This window comes from Octodon degus, unplaced genomic scaffold, assembly GCF_000260255.1.
Source record: "Octodon degus isolate 3935 unplaced genomic scaffold, OctDeg1.0 scaffold00041, whole genome shotgun sequence".
NCBI classification, from domain to species: Eukaryota; Metazoa; Chordata; class Mammalia; order Rodentia; family Octodontidae; genus Octodon; species Octodon degus.
This window is the reverse complement of record NW_004524617.1, coordinates 12,654,102-12,670,850: the sequence shown is the minus strand read 5'-3', so window position 1 is coordinate 12,670,850 and position 16,749 is coordinate 12,654,102. Positions and strand designations below refer to the sequence as shown.

Here is a 16,749-nt window from a genome sequence, read left to right as displayed (position 1 = left end):
ACTGAGCTATCTCCCTGGCCCCCTGTATCTTCTACTTTATTAGAATATGTTTTCAAAATATTCCCAAATGATCACTTGGATTTTTGTGGTATTTGTTGTAATTTCCTCCGTTTTGCTTCTGGTTTTATTTTGTTCTTCTGCTTGGTTTTGGCTAGTTTGGGTAAAGGTCTGTCAGTTTATCTTTTCAAAGAACCAGTTATTTGTTTCTTTAAACTTGTATCATGTTTTTCAGTATTATTTATGTTAGCTTTGACATTTGTTCTATTGTTTTAGGTTTGATTTATTTTTCTCTGAGGCCTTGAGGTGTGTTATTTGGTTATTTATTTGACATCTCTGTTTTTTTTTTTTTTAATGTGGTCACTAAGGGATATGCTTTCTTTTTACAATAGCTTTCATTGTGTACCACAGGTTCTGATAGCTTCTGTTTCTATTTTCACTTGACTTTAGGAATTTTTAAATTTACTCAGTTTTTTCAATGACATGCTACTCATTAACACATTTTCTTTTGTTGATTCTGTTGTGGTCTGATAAGATGCAAGATATTTTATTTCAATTTTTTGTTATAGGTTAAGGTTTGATTTATGGCTGAAAATGTGATCTATTTTCTAGAAAGTTTCTTGTCCTGATGAAAAGAATGTGTATTCTGAAGCTATTAGATGGAATATTTTATAGATGTCTGTAAAGTTCATTTGACCTATAGTATAATTTAACTGAAATTTCTTTAATTTTTTGTAGGTATTGGTAAGAGTACAGATTGAAGACACCCACTGTTACTATATTAGGGCCTTTCTTTACCTTATGTCATGTAGAATTAAGCTTCTAAAATTGATTGTTCTAGTATTTCGTGTATAATATTTATAATCATTATATCTTCTTGATGAGTTCTTCTTAGTTGTGGTTATGTCTCTTAGTCTACTCTATCCAATTTTGAGGATTATTTTTGTGTGAAGGTCTCACTGCGAAGCTCACACTTGCAGTGATCCTCCTGACTTCTGCCTCCCTAGTGCTGGGATTACAGGTGTGCCCCACCATTCCAGGACTCCATCGCCTGCTCAGCATGCCTGGGAGCGGGGCCAGCGCAACATGGGGTGCCAGGAATCAAACCCTGGCCCCAGCGCTTACCTAAGCAAGAGCTTAGTCCATTGAGCTATACCGCCAGCTCTCCTATCCAATTTTGGCTTGAAATCCATTTTGTTGGATATGAGTACCGTGTGTGTGTGTGTGTGTGTGTGTGTGTGTGTGTGTGTGTGTGTATAGCTCCTCCTGCTTGCTTTTGGAGTCTATTTGATTGGAATGTCATTCTTCGTCCTTTTATTTTCAATCTAGCCATGTCTTTTTTTCTTCTCTATATATGTCTTTGCCAGTGAGGTTCATTTCTTCAAGACAGCACACAGTTGAGCCATGTTTTCTAATCCAATTGGCTGTATGTGTCTTTTCACTAGCTGGAGAATACAGACTGTTTGCATTCAGGGTTATTATTGAAAGATGTGAACTAATTCCTTTAATTTTGTTGCTTTTCCTTTTGGTTCTTTTGAGTAATTTATGTTTCTTTCCCTTATCTTACAAGTTTGATAGCTAGCTTACTGAAATAAGCATGTTTGATTCTTTTCTAGCTCTTATTTGCTTATTTATTCCTCTAGTGACGTTTATTGTTTCCCATGCTCTTGTGGTTGTATTTATATTGCTTCTTCATTTGAGTGTAAGATTCTTTTGAATATCTTTTGGAATGATGGTCTAGTGGCCTTTAATTTTTGTTTATTTATTTATTTTTGGAGTTTTTTTTGGTGGAACCGAGGATTGAACTCAGGCCCCCCTTGCGCTTGCCAGAGAAGTGCTTCTTCCACTGAGCCATCTCCCCGGCCCCCTATGTTATTTTTAAGAAAGTATTTCTCCTTTAATTCTGAAAGTTAACTTTACTACACTAGAGTATTCTAGATTAGTGGTTATTTTCTTTCAGCACCTGAGCTACTTCATTCTGTGTTTCTGGCTTCTAGAATTTGAGCCCTCTGCTGTTATTCTGATAGGTTTGCCTTTATAAGTGACTTAACACTTTTCTCTTGCAACTTTGAAATTTTTTTTGAACTTTTGGCAATTATAATAGATCATTGGAAGGTTATTTTATAGCCCTACCTGTTTGGGTTTCTAAATGCCTCTGCAACTTTGGATGTTTATATACTTCAAGGATTTGAGGAATTTTCTGCTATTGCTTCACTGAGTATATTCTCTGTGTCATTAATTTGTTATCTTGACTCCTTTTTTGAAACCTATGATTTGTGGTCCTTTAATGTAATTATAGAGGCTTTGGTTGGTCTGTTCATAATTTCTTATTTCTCCCCTTTATTATTGTCTCAGTGTGCTGGTTTCATCTACCTTGTTTTCAAGTCCTGGTGTTCTTCTTGATCTAGTATATTAGTGAAGCTTTCAGCTGTGTTTTTTATTTGACATTCAGTATTGAGATTTTCATTTCTAAGATCTTTTTGGTTCTTTTTGAAACTCTCATCTCTTTATTAAATTGATTACTCATATCTTACATTGTCTCATTCAGCTGTTTAATTGTGTCTTGGAATTGGATGATTATTTTTAACATCATTCTCTTGAATTCATCTGTTATTTCATCCCCTTTAGCCTCTGAAGACTGTTACTTGAAAGTTATGAACTGTTGGAGGACTCATGTTGCCTTATTGTTTTCATGTTTCTATGTTGAGAATTATGCTTCTGTTGGGATAGAAAACTCCATTTTCAAGTAAAGACCTTAGGGAACAGCCTTCTATTTTATTTTATTCATTTATTTTTGTTTTGGTACTGGGGATTGAACTCAGGACCTTGTGCTTGTCAGGCAGGCACTTAAGCCACTGAGCTATCTCCCCAGCCCGGGAACAGCTTTCTTTTGACACCGTGTTTAGGTATATCAATTTGTTGTGTAGCGTTGAGTTTAATTCCAGGTGGACTTTGTGGTGTGATTTCTGAACTGTTACTTCATTCACTATGGTTAGTAGGATTTATCATAGAGTACTGTGTCAGAACCTGAAGGTCTTGTTTTTCTCTTTTGGCCTCACAAAAGTGGGGTCCTACTAGTAGTTCAGATTATTGTGCTATAGACAGTAGAGTACAGAGGTATACTTGCTGTGATTGCCCATCAACTAAATGTCCTGTTAGCAAGATATGGTCTGAAGAGTATGGGACTGACTTACACCAGTGTCCTTCATAGGTACAGTGTCTATCCATAGTTCTTCATACTCTTTCTTCTGATGCTGTAAGTATGGACATCCAGGAGTGGATCTTGAGGGCCTCCTAGTCATACCTATTTGGGGTCTGGTTGTTGGCTGGAGGCTTTTACTTCCTTACTTTTTAGGTTGGGTTATTCACTAAGGTTGGAGCATGGCTGCTGTTGTTGGAGTAAGGTGTGATTTCTCTTAGGTTGGAAGTTTAGCTTAGCAGCAAAGCCTCTATCTAACATGCTCTAGTTGCCAGACTTAATTCCCAGCACATGGTGATAACCACAAATATAAGTAAATCAATTCCAGAAATAATGTGAAAACCAAGTAAAAACTTCAGCATTCAGGACACCATTAATGAAAGGAATGATGAGGTAAAAATAATGCAGAATAATGTTAGGTGAAAAATGGCATGTCTAAAATTCATTGAGAGGAAAGAGGAAAAAGAGAAAAGGATTGCAAAAGAAAAATCATGAAAAGATGAAAGAAAGCAAGGAGAGATGTGGAAAGTAAAAACAATGTTATAAAAATCTTTTTAAAAATTAAATATCAGAACAAAAGAGTGGAGGTAAAGATGGAAAAATGTAAATGTTGCGCGCGCACACACACACACACACGAATCAAATAGCAGGTGCAAAAAAAGCCTTAAAGACATGAAAGTATTGATTTGTGTTGAGGATTTTTGTATCTGTATTCATTAGGAGTATTGGCCTGCAACTATTTCTTTTCATGTCCTTGTTTGCCTTTGGTCAGGGTAATACTGGCTTCTTAATGGGTTTGGAAGTGTTCTCTCCTCTTCATTGTTTTGGAAGAGTCTCAACAGGTTTGTATTAATTCTTTAAGTGTTTGGTAAAATTTACCATTGAAACCATGAGGTCCTGGACTTTTTTCTATTTGGAGATTTTGAATACTGATTCAGTTTGCTTCCTAATTTTGTATTTCTTCATGATTCAGTCTTGTTAGGAATATTTCTAGGGTTCATTCTAGTTCTTTTAGGTTTTCCTACTTGTTGGTGTTTAATTGTTCATAATAGATTCTTAATTTAAGATCCTTGTATTTTTATACTGTGAGTTATAATGTACTTTTTTTATCAGCCATTTTATTTGAATCTTTCTGTTTAGCCAAGTGTTCCTAGTTTTTGTTTCTTTTCATAAAACTGTTAATTTCAGTGTTGTTTGCCTTTATGGGTTTTCTATCATTTGTATTTCTTTTTCCCACTTGGCATTTTCTTAGATGTAAACTTTACAAATAGGCAGGGTAAGATTGTCAGAGCATGTTGTCCCACTGTCATGTAAAATAGAAGTGATGAGTGGAAATCCTTGTCTTGTTCTGCCATTAAGGAGAACGTATTCAATCTCTCAGTGTTAAATATGTGTCGGCTGCAGTTTTTCTTTATATACTCTTCCTTTAAGCTGAAGTTCCTTTTTATTTGAACTTTTTTTGAGAGTTTTAAGAATCAGGAATGATTTTGGATATTTTAAAATGTTTTTGTCTCTGGAGATGAGCACAATATTTTTCTTGTTTTCTGTTTTTTTTAATTTGTTAATATAGTTATTTATATTGATGAACTTTCAAGTGTTAAACCAGCCATGCATTCCTCGGATAAATCCTAATTGGCCATGTTATATGGATAAAATTTCTATAAAGTTTTGGGTTTTATTTGTTAAAAATTTTTAGAATATTTATGTTTATATTCATAAGAGTCTGGAGGGTTTTTTTTTCTTTTTGTAGTACCTTTGTCAGTCTCCATTAGATAAGGGTAATATTGGCCTTATACAACGTGTTGGGGAAGTATATCTTGTACTTCATTTTTCTTGGAGAGCTTGTGGAGAATTGGTATCATTTCTTCCTTGAATGACTTAAGTAATTCACTATTAAAGACAGCAGAGTTTGGACTTTTGTTTGTTCAAAACTTTTTAACTAAGTACAATTTCTACAACAGACATAGAGCTGTTCTGATTGACTATTTCTTCAGTGAGTTTTGGTAGTTTGTTTTTCAAGAAGTTTGTTTTTTTCCAATAAAGCTTTTATAACATTTTTTTGCCATTTTAGTGTCTGCGAATTTGTAGTGGGGTTGTCTCTCATTCCTGATATTTGTATCTTTTCTAGCTATTGTGCTACCCTGAAGTTTGTATTCTGGCCTTTGAAGCCAGTTGTACTGTTGTTTTACACAACACCTATGGTGTCTTCCCTCAGACAAAAAGTCGAAGAAATGAACATTTTGCTCAGTATAGTATCCCTTTGCCAATTACAGACTTTCATCTAGTTTTGACCACTGTTCCCCAAATGCCTTCAAATAATTTTGCTTTACAGTGTCCAGAGGTTATAGTTTCTGTAAGTTGATTTTTGCTTAGTATGGAAGACATAATCTCTGGGTTTTTGGTTTTATGGCTTTTATTCCAGCAAAATGAGATGTGTTTTAATAACTACACTCAAAATATAGAATTGGAAAACTTAGCAGGACTCTTTCTTCATTGTTGCCTTTGTTGGATCTCATGGGGAATAGCTCCATTATATATTTAGGCTACATTAATAGACTTAGAAAATGGTGAAAAGCATTGTTGGGTTAGCGCTTTTTGATATTTTGTTTTGTTTTGTTTCTTTGGTGGAACTGAGGATTGAACTCAGGCCCTTGCGCTTGCCAGGGAAGCACTTATTCTACTGAGCCATCTCCCTGGCCCCCTTTTTGATGTTTTTAATGGGAGAAACCATTATCACTTTAAACATTGACCATTTTCAATACTGAATATTTCAAGCTTCTGAATGAATGAATTTGAGTGCTTTTCCTTGTCATAGGGAAGTTTCTCAAAAATTATGAAAACGTTTTTAGATTGAAAAGCAAATATTTTCAATTTTGATATATTTTATGCCTAATAAAGTAGTTTTCAGTCATTAATGTTGTGATACTTAAAAATTTTTTGTAGTGGAGTCTCTTTTGATCATGTTGGTATACATTGCAATTCTAATTGGAAGACATGAAGATAATTCATCTTAGGGCTTTGGACTTGAGTCTAATATTTACTGAGCAGCTATCTTAAGTGACTCATTGTTTGAGGTGCAGAACGTTTAATGATATATGAGGAGCTTATATTCTTCAAGGATCAAGAATCTGACTGTTGTTCTGCAAATGGTCAGGCTCACATATGCTTTCCTTAATGCCAGTTTGTTCATTTGAAATGAGAACTACAGCTGTTAATTAGACTGGTGAGGTCGAACTGAGAGATTAGTGCATTTTCTCTTTATAGACAAACCACATGGGAAACCAAATTACAATCGCAAGGTTGCTTGGTGAGAATGGAATCAAAACAAAGGGACTTGGTCAGATAATACATGATTAGGATACACCTGCCACAGGGCCTATTTGGGTTTCCCCTTAGTAGTGCTGAGTAGTACAGCTTGCTATGTCTGGATGTTTGGACTTACTTCTATGCTGATCATTTTCCTTTGTTCACACATTTTTTTTCAAACCAAACTATAGTACAGTTTACTAAATGACAAGCGTGTTAAAGGCCAGCTTCCCAAGATTTGAAGTCAACTCTTAGAACATCTTTAGAAACATTTTAGAAGCTTCTCAGATTCTAGAACTAAGAAGACACATTTTGACAGCCTCTTGCTTGATTTCAAGAGTTTGGCCTCAACTGTTGTACAGATTTTTAAGAGGGAGGCCTTTTTTTGCTGTACATGTGTGATGTGGAATGAATGTTTGAATCCCTTATAGTTGTCCTTATGTATTGCCAATAATTCATCCTTTTTTTTTTTTTTGGCGGAACTGGGGATTGAACTTAGGCCCTTGTGCTTGCCAGGGAAGCGCTTATTCTACTGAGCCATCTCTCTGACCCCAGTAATTCATCTTCACTCTGTTGAAGTAGTTATAGATTTTAGTCCTATCCTTCATATTATTTGCTGATGCCAAACTCTTGTTCTTAAGACCAGTTCCTACTTTTTTTTTTTTTGGTGGAACTGGGGATTAACTCAGGCCCTTATGCTTGCTAGGCAAGCTCTTATTCCACTGAGCCATCTCCCCAGCCCCTACCAGTTCCTACTTAGTACATGTTTTAGTGGGAGAAGCTGATTGATCTTTATATGGTAAAATGAATATTTGGGAATGCAGTAAATATCTAAGTTTAAAGCTAAAGTCCTTGATTTTTTAAATTAGAGGGTATACTAGAATTCTTTTAAAAAGAAACTTGAAATATAGTTGCTTTCAAGGAGGAATCACATGCCTTGGGTGTAATAGAGATGCAGACATTGGAATTGTAAGCAAGTTTCACTCACTAGATTCTTATATTATTCACTCAGGTGTATGTACACTGGCTGTTCACAGTCAGGGATAACGTATCACCCAGTTTGCTATTTTAAAAAGCAAACAAAGCTGAGATCCAAAGGCAGCCATATTGACCATATTTTCAATGCAGTGGTATCACAGTCCATATGTCCACTACAGGATATGAGCAGCCAGGGAGGCATTGATAGGTGCCCATTTACAAGTTCCTTAAAGGCAAAGATTGCAAAAATGAACATGGGCTATCAGCATCTAGGACATATACATATATACAGCACTGTAGCATTTCAATGTATTTCATCTGATTTACCAAATTTAAATTTCATAAGTGTAATATGTAGTGTGTAGGTTCATTAAGATCTCTCCATTTTAGTCAGCCATAACCTGCACTCTTTTGTAAAGTTTTGGCCTGAAAAGTGAGAAAATCTTTTCCTACTTTAACTGCTAACAAACATTTTATGTGCAAATATACTTACTTGATAGATTTGAAACTATACCTCTTTTGAAAAAAAAAAGAAACTATACCTCTAAACCTTAACAATAAATTGATCTTTTGAGATAAAAAGCAAAATGAAAAGTTAATTTCTGACTCTTGTGTAGTGGTTATTCTTTAAAATCTTTAGTTGTTTTTCTTAGGATAATAAAAATATAAGGTCATTCTCTACTTTTTTCAGACCCTACAACATTCATTTTTAACATACATTCTAATTAATAATATTTCCTTATGCACATTACTTTACAAAATATTAGTGTTCTAGATCTATACTGACAAGTATGGTAGTCATTAATTACAAGTGTATATTCAATTTCAGTTCAAAGGTTAGTTACTTCGTCCTATTAGCTGTGGTATTCAGTAGGCATGGTAGCCACTAGCCATATGAGGTTGCCTAAATAAAGTACTGAAAAATTTTAAAAATTCAATTGCTAAGTCACATTAGTCACATTTCAAGTGCTCAGTAGCATGTAGCTACTGACTGCTGTCAGCAGTGATACAGAAGATTCCCACTTCCCATTCCCATGTTGGATATCACTCTTGTGGAGACTAAGTTCTCTATACAGTGTTTTGGCAGACACTAGGATGTGAAATAATTGTGCTTTTGTTCATAATTTTATCTGCAAGATTTATATTCCTAAGTACATTTACTGAGCCTGCATAGAGAATATAAAAATATACATTTTGAATATACTTTTGAAAATGTACATAAACTTTATTTTAGTACTTCCTAGGATACATGTATAGGAGTTACTGGTAAGCAACAATACAAATTAATGTAGAAGCTAATGTAATAATAGAAATGTCCACTTTTTCTTCCTTTCTCTGAAACACAAGAGAAAAGACTGGTACCGGTATACTGTTCTTCATGAAACAGATAATGTGTGGCTATCATACAAACAAAACTGACCAAGTGATAATCTTAAAAAAAAACAAAAACGGGGCATAAAAAAGAAACCGGGCATACCATTGCTTTAAAACAACCTATCCTATACATTTATCCTATAAATTTGTACTTTAGCATAAATAGTATAATAGTATAACTGTAGCTGGTTATGTGCAGTAGCTGTTCCTAGATGATACAAGAAACAATCTTTTATGCTTACCTACTTGGTACCCAAATGGCAAGGTGTGTGCATCTGTGTAAAAATGTCAAACTGGGATTTTTTACACGCATAATTCTTCTCTAACAGTTCATGCTTACCCAAGCATTATGTGTATATGGAAGATACAGCCACACCATTCCCTTATTATGTAAACATGTACTTTACCATAATGGAATGTGGGTGGGTCTGGGGACAGCAGGAACGCTTCTGTGCATTCACTGACTTGTCAAACAATGAACAAGGTGTGTACAGTAGCTCCAAAGCAGCAACTGGTGTTCATTTAGGATTTGTTTCTTTAAAAAGGTTTCCTTTTGAGTTTTCTGGTAGAAATAGCCCAGTTCCGTACTATGGCCCATGAAAAACCAGATTTGCAAGTTTTGGAGGAGGTCAAAAGTGAGTCATCAGGTGACTTGCGCACCAATGTTTAAGTTGGCTGTGTGAGCCAAAGTTTCCATGACAGTGAAATAGAGTAAGAATTGACCTGTACAGGCACAGGCAATTAAGACTTTCCGGATTCAGATGACAAAGAAAACAGCAGTGTTAGTATATATTTAACCAGTTAGAATGGTACGTAATGGTCATGCAACTACATGGAACAATCCAGTGTTACAACTATGTCTGAAAATAAAATGAGCATCTTTGCAAGGGTGAAACCTATTGGATGGCATGCCAGAACTTTCATTAGGTGTTAGAAATTGTAGCAGAGGAAGTGCCACAAGATGTTGTGAAATACACAAATGACAAAATACAGGCAAAATTTTTTGTCTGCACCAATAGACAAATAATAAAAATGTGTTTATTATGATAGCTTACTAGGGGAACTGAAAGCATTTGTAGGTCTGCTATATGTAGCAGGGCTTCCTCATGTTAATTGAAGGAATGTAATGGACTTAATGGACATAAAAAAGATTTACAGATGTGAGCTTGAGGTTTATAGAATAACAAAACCACTGAAGTTTGTTGACAAAACCACCCACCAAGAAAAGAAAAAGTACTGATAGTATGGCTACTATATATTATTTGAGTTATTTTTTTATTTCAAAAGATCAAGCAATTCACACACCATTTGAATACATGAATATTGATGAACAGGAAAACAAAGCATATGTACTATCAGTGTAAGTAATACTTGTGTATGGAGTGTGCAGTTGTCATATGCGAGGACTGCTTTGGGTGTAACATTGAAGCAAAGGGTATTTTTGTTGTAGAGTTCTGTTGGTATTTTCATAATAGTTTAGGCAGGAATTTATTTTTGATGTTATCTTTTAGATTTTGTAAACAAGTACACAGCTGACGTGAAAATACAATTATGTATTAAAACTTTAATACTTTATTTTATTGATATTTTATATTCCTGTTAATTTTACACTACATAATATAATAAGAACCTCCTGACAAAACAGCAAGACCAGTAAGATGTCAAATATGTCCTGAAAAAAGGCCAGGAAATCAAAACACATGTGCTGTCAGTGTAAGCAATATGTGTGTTTAGAATGTGCTGTTGTCGTGAATGAAGACTGCTTTAGGTGTGATAATTGAAGTAAGGATTATTTTTGTTGTAGAGATCTATTGGTATTTTTATTGTAGTTCCTATAGGAATTTATTTGTTGTTATTTTTTAGACTTTGTACACTAAAAAGTATTTGATGTTGAAAGTGTTGATGCTTTTTTATAAAACACTCGATTAAAAATTGTTTTAAAAATATTTTTCCTATTAAGTGTTCATTATTTGATATAATAGAACTCGTAAATTGAAGTTAATATTTCCTCAACAGAAATATTCTAAAGAATGCAGGAATCATACACTCACAACAATGCAGCCTTGTAACAAAATTGGCATTATACCCCACAGTTAAGTGGAGTTTTGCTTTGTTACCCAAGTGGACCTCAAATGACAGTAATCTTAAAACACTTTACAGACTTGAGATTTCATGATGCAAAAATTCAGGTCAGTTGTACTTTAATCAAATTAAGTGATAGCCAGGAAATGTAGCTATAATAGAGAATTTCTCAAGTGTAAATCTTATATTAAAATTTTTAAATCACATTACAGTTTGTAAGTGTTGTAAGTTTAGTAAGATGTTGAGCATGTCCTACTTTTTCCTTGATATAGTCACTCTGTACAGATTTAAAAGAAAAAAATACAGACATACAGGATTATGTTTATTTTTGAGACAGTGTCTCACTGTGTAGCCCAGGCTGGCCTTGAACTTTCTTGGGTCCTTTTGCTGAAGTCTACCAAGTGCTGGGATTACACCATACCCAACTAAGGACTATATGTTAGCCATTGTTTATTGAGGGAATGTCAGGTTTAAAAATGTAGCATTGTGTAATATATTCAGATTAAATAGGGCAAAACATCCAGAGAAACTTCTTTGATCTATGTAAAAGGGATCTCATGTGTGGCTAAATATAATGGAGAAACATCTGTGAAAACTGATCAGCATGGTGCTGTGACGAAGGATGGGATTATATAGATCTTATTGAAGGGCTTTTGAAGAACAGAGATAGCTAGGTACTCTGGGTTCCAGATAGAGAAAATTCTATGGGTTTGAAAGAAATAATCCTCTTTTGTAAAAATAATCAAGGACTTTTGCCCTATCTAGGTATATCAAGTTCAGGTAGATTGAGAAAATTGTGTGAATTTGAAAGAAGTGATCATCTTTTATACAAACAAGAACAAAATACTATGAATGCTGGTAGTTATAATGAATTTTCTTTTTTTATTTGTAAAAACCAACCCTGTCTTTAAAGTGAGAGACAATTAAATTCCTTCAAAGGGCAACTTTTTAAATCAAGTGCTATAAAGATTATATTTAAGATACATAGTATGACTTGATAGATGTGTACATTGTGTAGTGATTGCCACAATCAAATTAATTGTTGCATCCATTATTACCCAGATTGTGCCTTAGATATCTTTAACTTGGGTTTAAAAAAATTTTTGCATTGATTTATAATACTTGAACTTACAAAGTATAGAATTATAATTTGATATACATAATGTGTAATGATTAAAATGGGGTAATTAGTATTTTTTCCTCAAATATGATTTCTGTTGAGAACCTTCAAACTCTTCTAGTTATTTTGAGGTACATAATAAATGGCTGTAGATTATAGTTACAGACAGAAGACTGTGTTATAGAACATTAGAATCCATTTTCCCATCTCTTTTGATAGCTACTTTCCAATCTCTCTCCTATCCCCATCCTTCCTGCCCCCAAGTAACCTCTGTTCTGCTCTCTACTTCTATGAAATCAACTTTTTTTTTTAGCTTCCATGAATGAGTGAGAACATACAGTATTTGTCCTTCTGTGCTTGACCTGATTCACTTAATGTAAGGTTACCTAATTCTATCCATGTTGTTGCAGAAGATAGGATCTCATCCCTTTTTAATGTTTGATATATGTAAGGTGATCAGAATATACAGTGAATATTTGAACTTTAAACATTTATTAGAATAAAAGGCTTATTGCTGTTAATCTCCTTAAAATACTCTCCCTTCTCTTTGTAGCTTTATTTTTTAAATTGTTTTAGGGAAGGGTCCACAGGGTGCTCAAGGTCTCACTACCAGATGGGACTCATAGTGATCCACCTGTTCACAGCCTTCCAAGAGCTGGAATTACAGGCGTGTGCCACCGCACCCAGTCTCAGTGGCTGTTTCAGTGCACCCTGGAGGCAGGGCCAGCACAGCATGCCTGGGGATTGAACCCCTGGCCCCTGCATCTGCTTACAGGTGCTTTAATCCACTGCTCCCCCTTCTCTTTGGACACAATAAAGTATTACAGGCAATACTTCATTATAGGATTTTAAAATTGTTAAAATTCACTGTAGTAAGATGGCTTGGATAATTATATTGCTGATTTGTGTGTGTGTGTGGCCAGCTCAGCCCGCCCTGGGGGCGTGGCTGGCATGGCATGTGGTGCCAGGGATTGAACCGTGGTCCCTGAGCTTGCCTAAGCTTGCCTAAACATGCCTCAGCAGGTGCTTTAGACTGCTGAGCTATCTCGCTGGCCCCCTACTGCACAGATAACATGTAAATTTTTTTCTTCTTTTTTTTGGAACACTGATCAGGACTTCATTTAAAAATTAGCAAACAGAAAGCCAACATTTTGGCCCTAGCCTTCCAAGGTTGATTAAGTAAGACTCAGGACATATGAGAATTTGTACTGTAATATCATGTAACTCTGTTGTGTCCCAAATTTTCTGATCAAGATTATGGGGCCAAAAAGGAAAGTGATCTATGATGTAGACTGTGCCTAAGGAGAGTCACATGGAGACAAAACATTTTTTCAGGCTTTCACAGAGAGCAAATTGGTCAAGCAGTGGCCGTGACTCATCCACATGGCTGACACTGACAAAGCTTCTACAATCTGAGGTACAGGGTCTCAGGATAAATCCTGAGGGTACTTGACTGACCTTATCAGTTACAAAAGCTACAATTCTTGTTGCATAGGTCTTGCTTTATCTTGGTCTTAACTGTCCAGCAGAAAAGTATAAAAATGAAGTATAAGAAGTAAAGCCATGTCATTATGTTGAGCTGTAGGGGACTCAGGTCAACAATTTCTGACATTGCCAGTCAAGCGGAAGATCCAATACTGTTATAGACTACAGGACTATTTTGGAATATTTTGCTGAGTTCATATACCTATAACATTTAAATGATGGAACTAAACAAAAAAAGGGAATACAGATGAATGACCATTTTGTGTCTTTGTATTCAAAATGGTTAGGATAGATATATAGCTACAATCTCTTAATTCAATGAATAGAGTGATCTTTTTTTTTTTTTTGGTGGAACCAGGAATTGAACTCAGGCCCTTGCACTTGCCAGGCAAGTGCTTATTCCACTGAGCCATCTCCCCGGCCCCAAATAGTTAAGTTTGCAAGGCTTTGTGTGTGTGTGTGTGTAACAGGGGGATTGAACTCAGGCCCTTGTGCTTGCCAGGCAAGCACTTATTCTACTGAGCCATCTTTGCTGCTGCTAAAAAAGGCAGAAGGGTTTTTTTTTTCTCCGAATGCCTTCAGGGCAGGTTTGGCTGGCTTGAGTTGTGGGATTGAACCACAGCAACCTGAGCCTGACTGCTTTGTTGAAGCAGCCACTTAAAGAACTGAGCTAAGGGGCAGGCCCCCGGGATTTTTTCTAATAGTGTTTGTAAATAGGATATCGTGTCTGCATCTTGTACAACAAATAACCACTAGGAAGACAGTATACAATGTGTTAATTATTGAAACTCCTACCAATTTAATTTGAAACTATCTCATTGCTATTTGTTTCTCAATAAAATTATGGAAAAAAATTAGCAAACAATACTGTAGAAACATTGATATACAAAATTCTAAAATGCTGCGTCTCAAGATTTAGTTGGCAAAGACCACATTTAGCAATAAACATGAGTTTAGTCTTCCATATAGAAACTAGATGCACTAATGTGTAAAAAAAGAAAATTTCCTATGGTTTGAAAATACCAGTTTTAGTGTAAGATTGTAAAACTGCATAGATCTTCAATGACAGAACTGGCTATACAAAAGCACTCCCTTTTCACAGTATTCCATTTTCTCCATATGCAAGTTACTGGTTATGCTGTAGGATTTTACTGTTACAGCACTAAAAGGCAACTATTTAGGGAAGAGGCAGAAAAAGGAATCTATGTCAGGCATTTTTTTTTAGGTACTATAAGCATAATAGTGTTTTAGGAAGACAAGATAAAAATTACTCAAGGCTAGCTTGGTTCTCACTGAATAAAAATAATGGAATGAATACTGAGCTCCTCTGACTCTAATGATCAATGCCTTGGTCACCATATTGACAATCTCTGGGGTAGTTATCTTGGATACTCATCCAGGTATTCTGCCTGATATTCACTATGACTGATTTCTGACCCATTTGTCCCTGTGCCTTGGCTGCCATTGTGAATGACAGGTTCTGTGGGAGCAGCACAGTACTTGGGATCGTACACTTGCCGCCCGAGCCCATACATGCTCATTCCCTTCTGGGAAGCGACCTTGTTGGTCCCCGTCTGTAGGGAAATTGTAAAGTTGTCCACTGGCTGTAATGTGAGCTTCTGATGATAGGTGTCTCTTCTGGTACCTGGTGCTAACATCCCCGCCTGGCTGGCTTTGTTGGTGCCCATCTGCAGGCTGATAGTGGTCTGATCAAAAGGTTTGTCAGTCTGCATTTTGGGATCATAAAGATGCCTCCTAGTTCCATAGGCTGTCATGCGTGCTTGGCTGGCACATTTGTTTGTTCCCATCTGCAAACCAATTATACTTTGGCTGGCCTTTAACTTTCCTTCATCAAAATGTCTTGTTTGCTTTTCTACATACTTAACTCCATTGTCAGTGGTTGTGTGGAATCCTTTTGTTTTAGCCAGCCCTGCTAGAATCACCAGTGTAGTCTGAACCTGGGTCATGTTTCCATTCTCAAAAAGATCATTTGCTTCAAATATGTCATGTGGTTTCATACTATAAGCCTGAATAGCTTTAATGAAGTTGCCAATATTGTCCAACTGAGGCCAATTTAATGAAGACTCATTGACCTTCTTCACAGAACCTGGTTGTAACTTGTTAATGAGTTTGCAGAGGATGATGCCATCCTTCAGCCCCAGCTGGAAGTTGGTGCCAATGCTCATGCCTGTCACCTTTTCTATCCAGTTGCGAAGATCTTCTGCCTGGTGGTCATACTTGGAAGCAATCTTATTCTTGACCTCGGCCAAGAGCTCTTAGGAAGGGCCCTTGTTGAAGTGGGTCATGATGCCCCGGCGGCGGAAGGGGCTGGGCTCTGGCTCTCGCAACGCGCTTCCTCACTCCTGGCCCGGAAGTGGCGGCACAGGAGATGCTTGGGGCTCTGGACAGGGACGCTGAGCAGTTGTGCTATGCGACATAGGGGTTGGGCCTGACCGGGCCTTGCAGCCTTGGGAAGCTCGGGCGTCGCCTGCTGCTGCACCCGCTGCCCGCACCACCTTTCTTCTTTTTAATTCCTTATAACTTTTTACCAGTTTTGCATGCTTATATCTAGTAATTCAAACAACTAAAGACAATATGCAATATAACAACCATTGTTGAATTCCTATTTTGTTTAGTGAAATTCTGTATCATTTCTATTTTCTTAACTATTTTTTATTCTCTTTAAAATTGTTTTAATCACTGTATTTTTTGTTGTTGTTGTTTTTGATGGAACCGGGGATTGAACTCAGACCATGTGCTTGCCAGGGAAGCGCTTATTCTGCTGAGCAATTTTCCCGGTCCTTATTTATTTATTTATTTATTTAGCTAATCACCGTATTTTTGATCACACTTCTATTTCATCATGTGTATATATCACATTTTAAAATTCATTCATTGTTGGACATAGTTGAATCCGTATCTTGGTATTGTGAATTTCTTAGCTAAACTGATTTCATTGCCATTGGCTATAAACCTACTAGTGGAATAGCTGCATAATATAGTAATTCTGTTTTTGGTTTTTTTATAATAGCAGTACTAATTTACATTCCCATTAATATTTTATAAGAGTTCCTTTTTCTCCAAATCTCCACCAACATTCATTAATTTTTGTCATTTTTTTTCTTTTCAAAGTTTTATTGATAAACATATAGCAATGAGACAGTTTCAAATCAAATCGAAAGTACAGTTTCAACAAATAATACACTGC

General features: G+C 35.9%; 1 protein-coding gene and 1 pseudogene across 2 annotated transcripts in view; one reads left to right on the top strand and one right to left on the bottom strand.

The window, feature by feature from the left end:
* Positions 1 to 16,749, top strand: part of Pola1 (DNA polymerase alpha 1, catalytic subunit) — a 345,612-nt gene that overhangs the window by 93,720 nt on the left and 235,143 nt on the right. The gene's annotated exons all lie outside the window — the stretch shown is intronic.
* Positions 14,921 to 15,742, bottom strand: LOC101565750 (annotated as a pseudogene).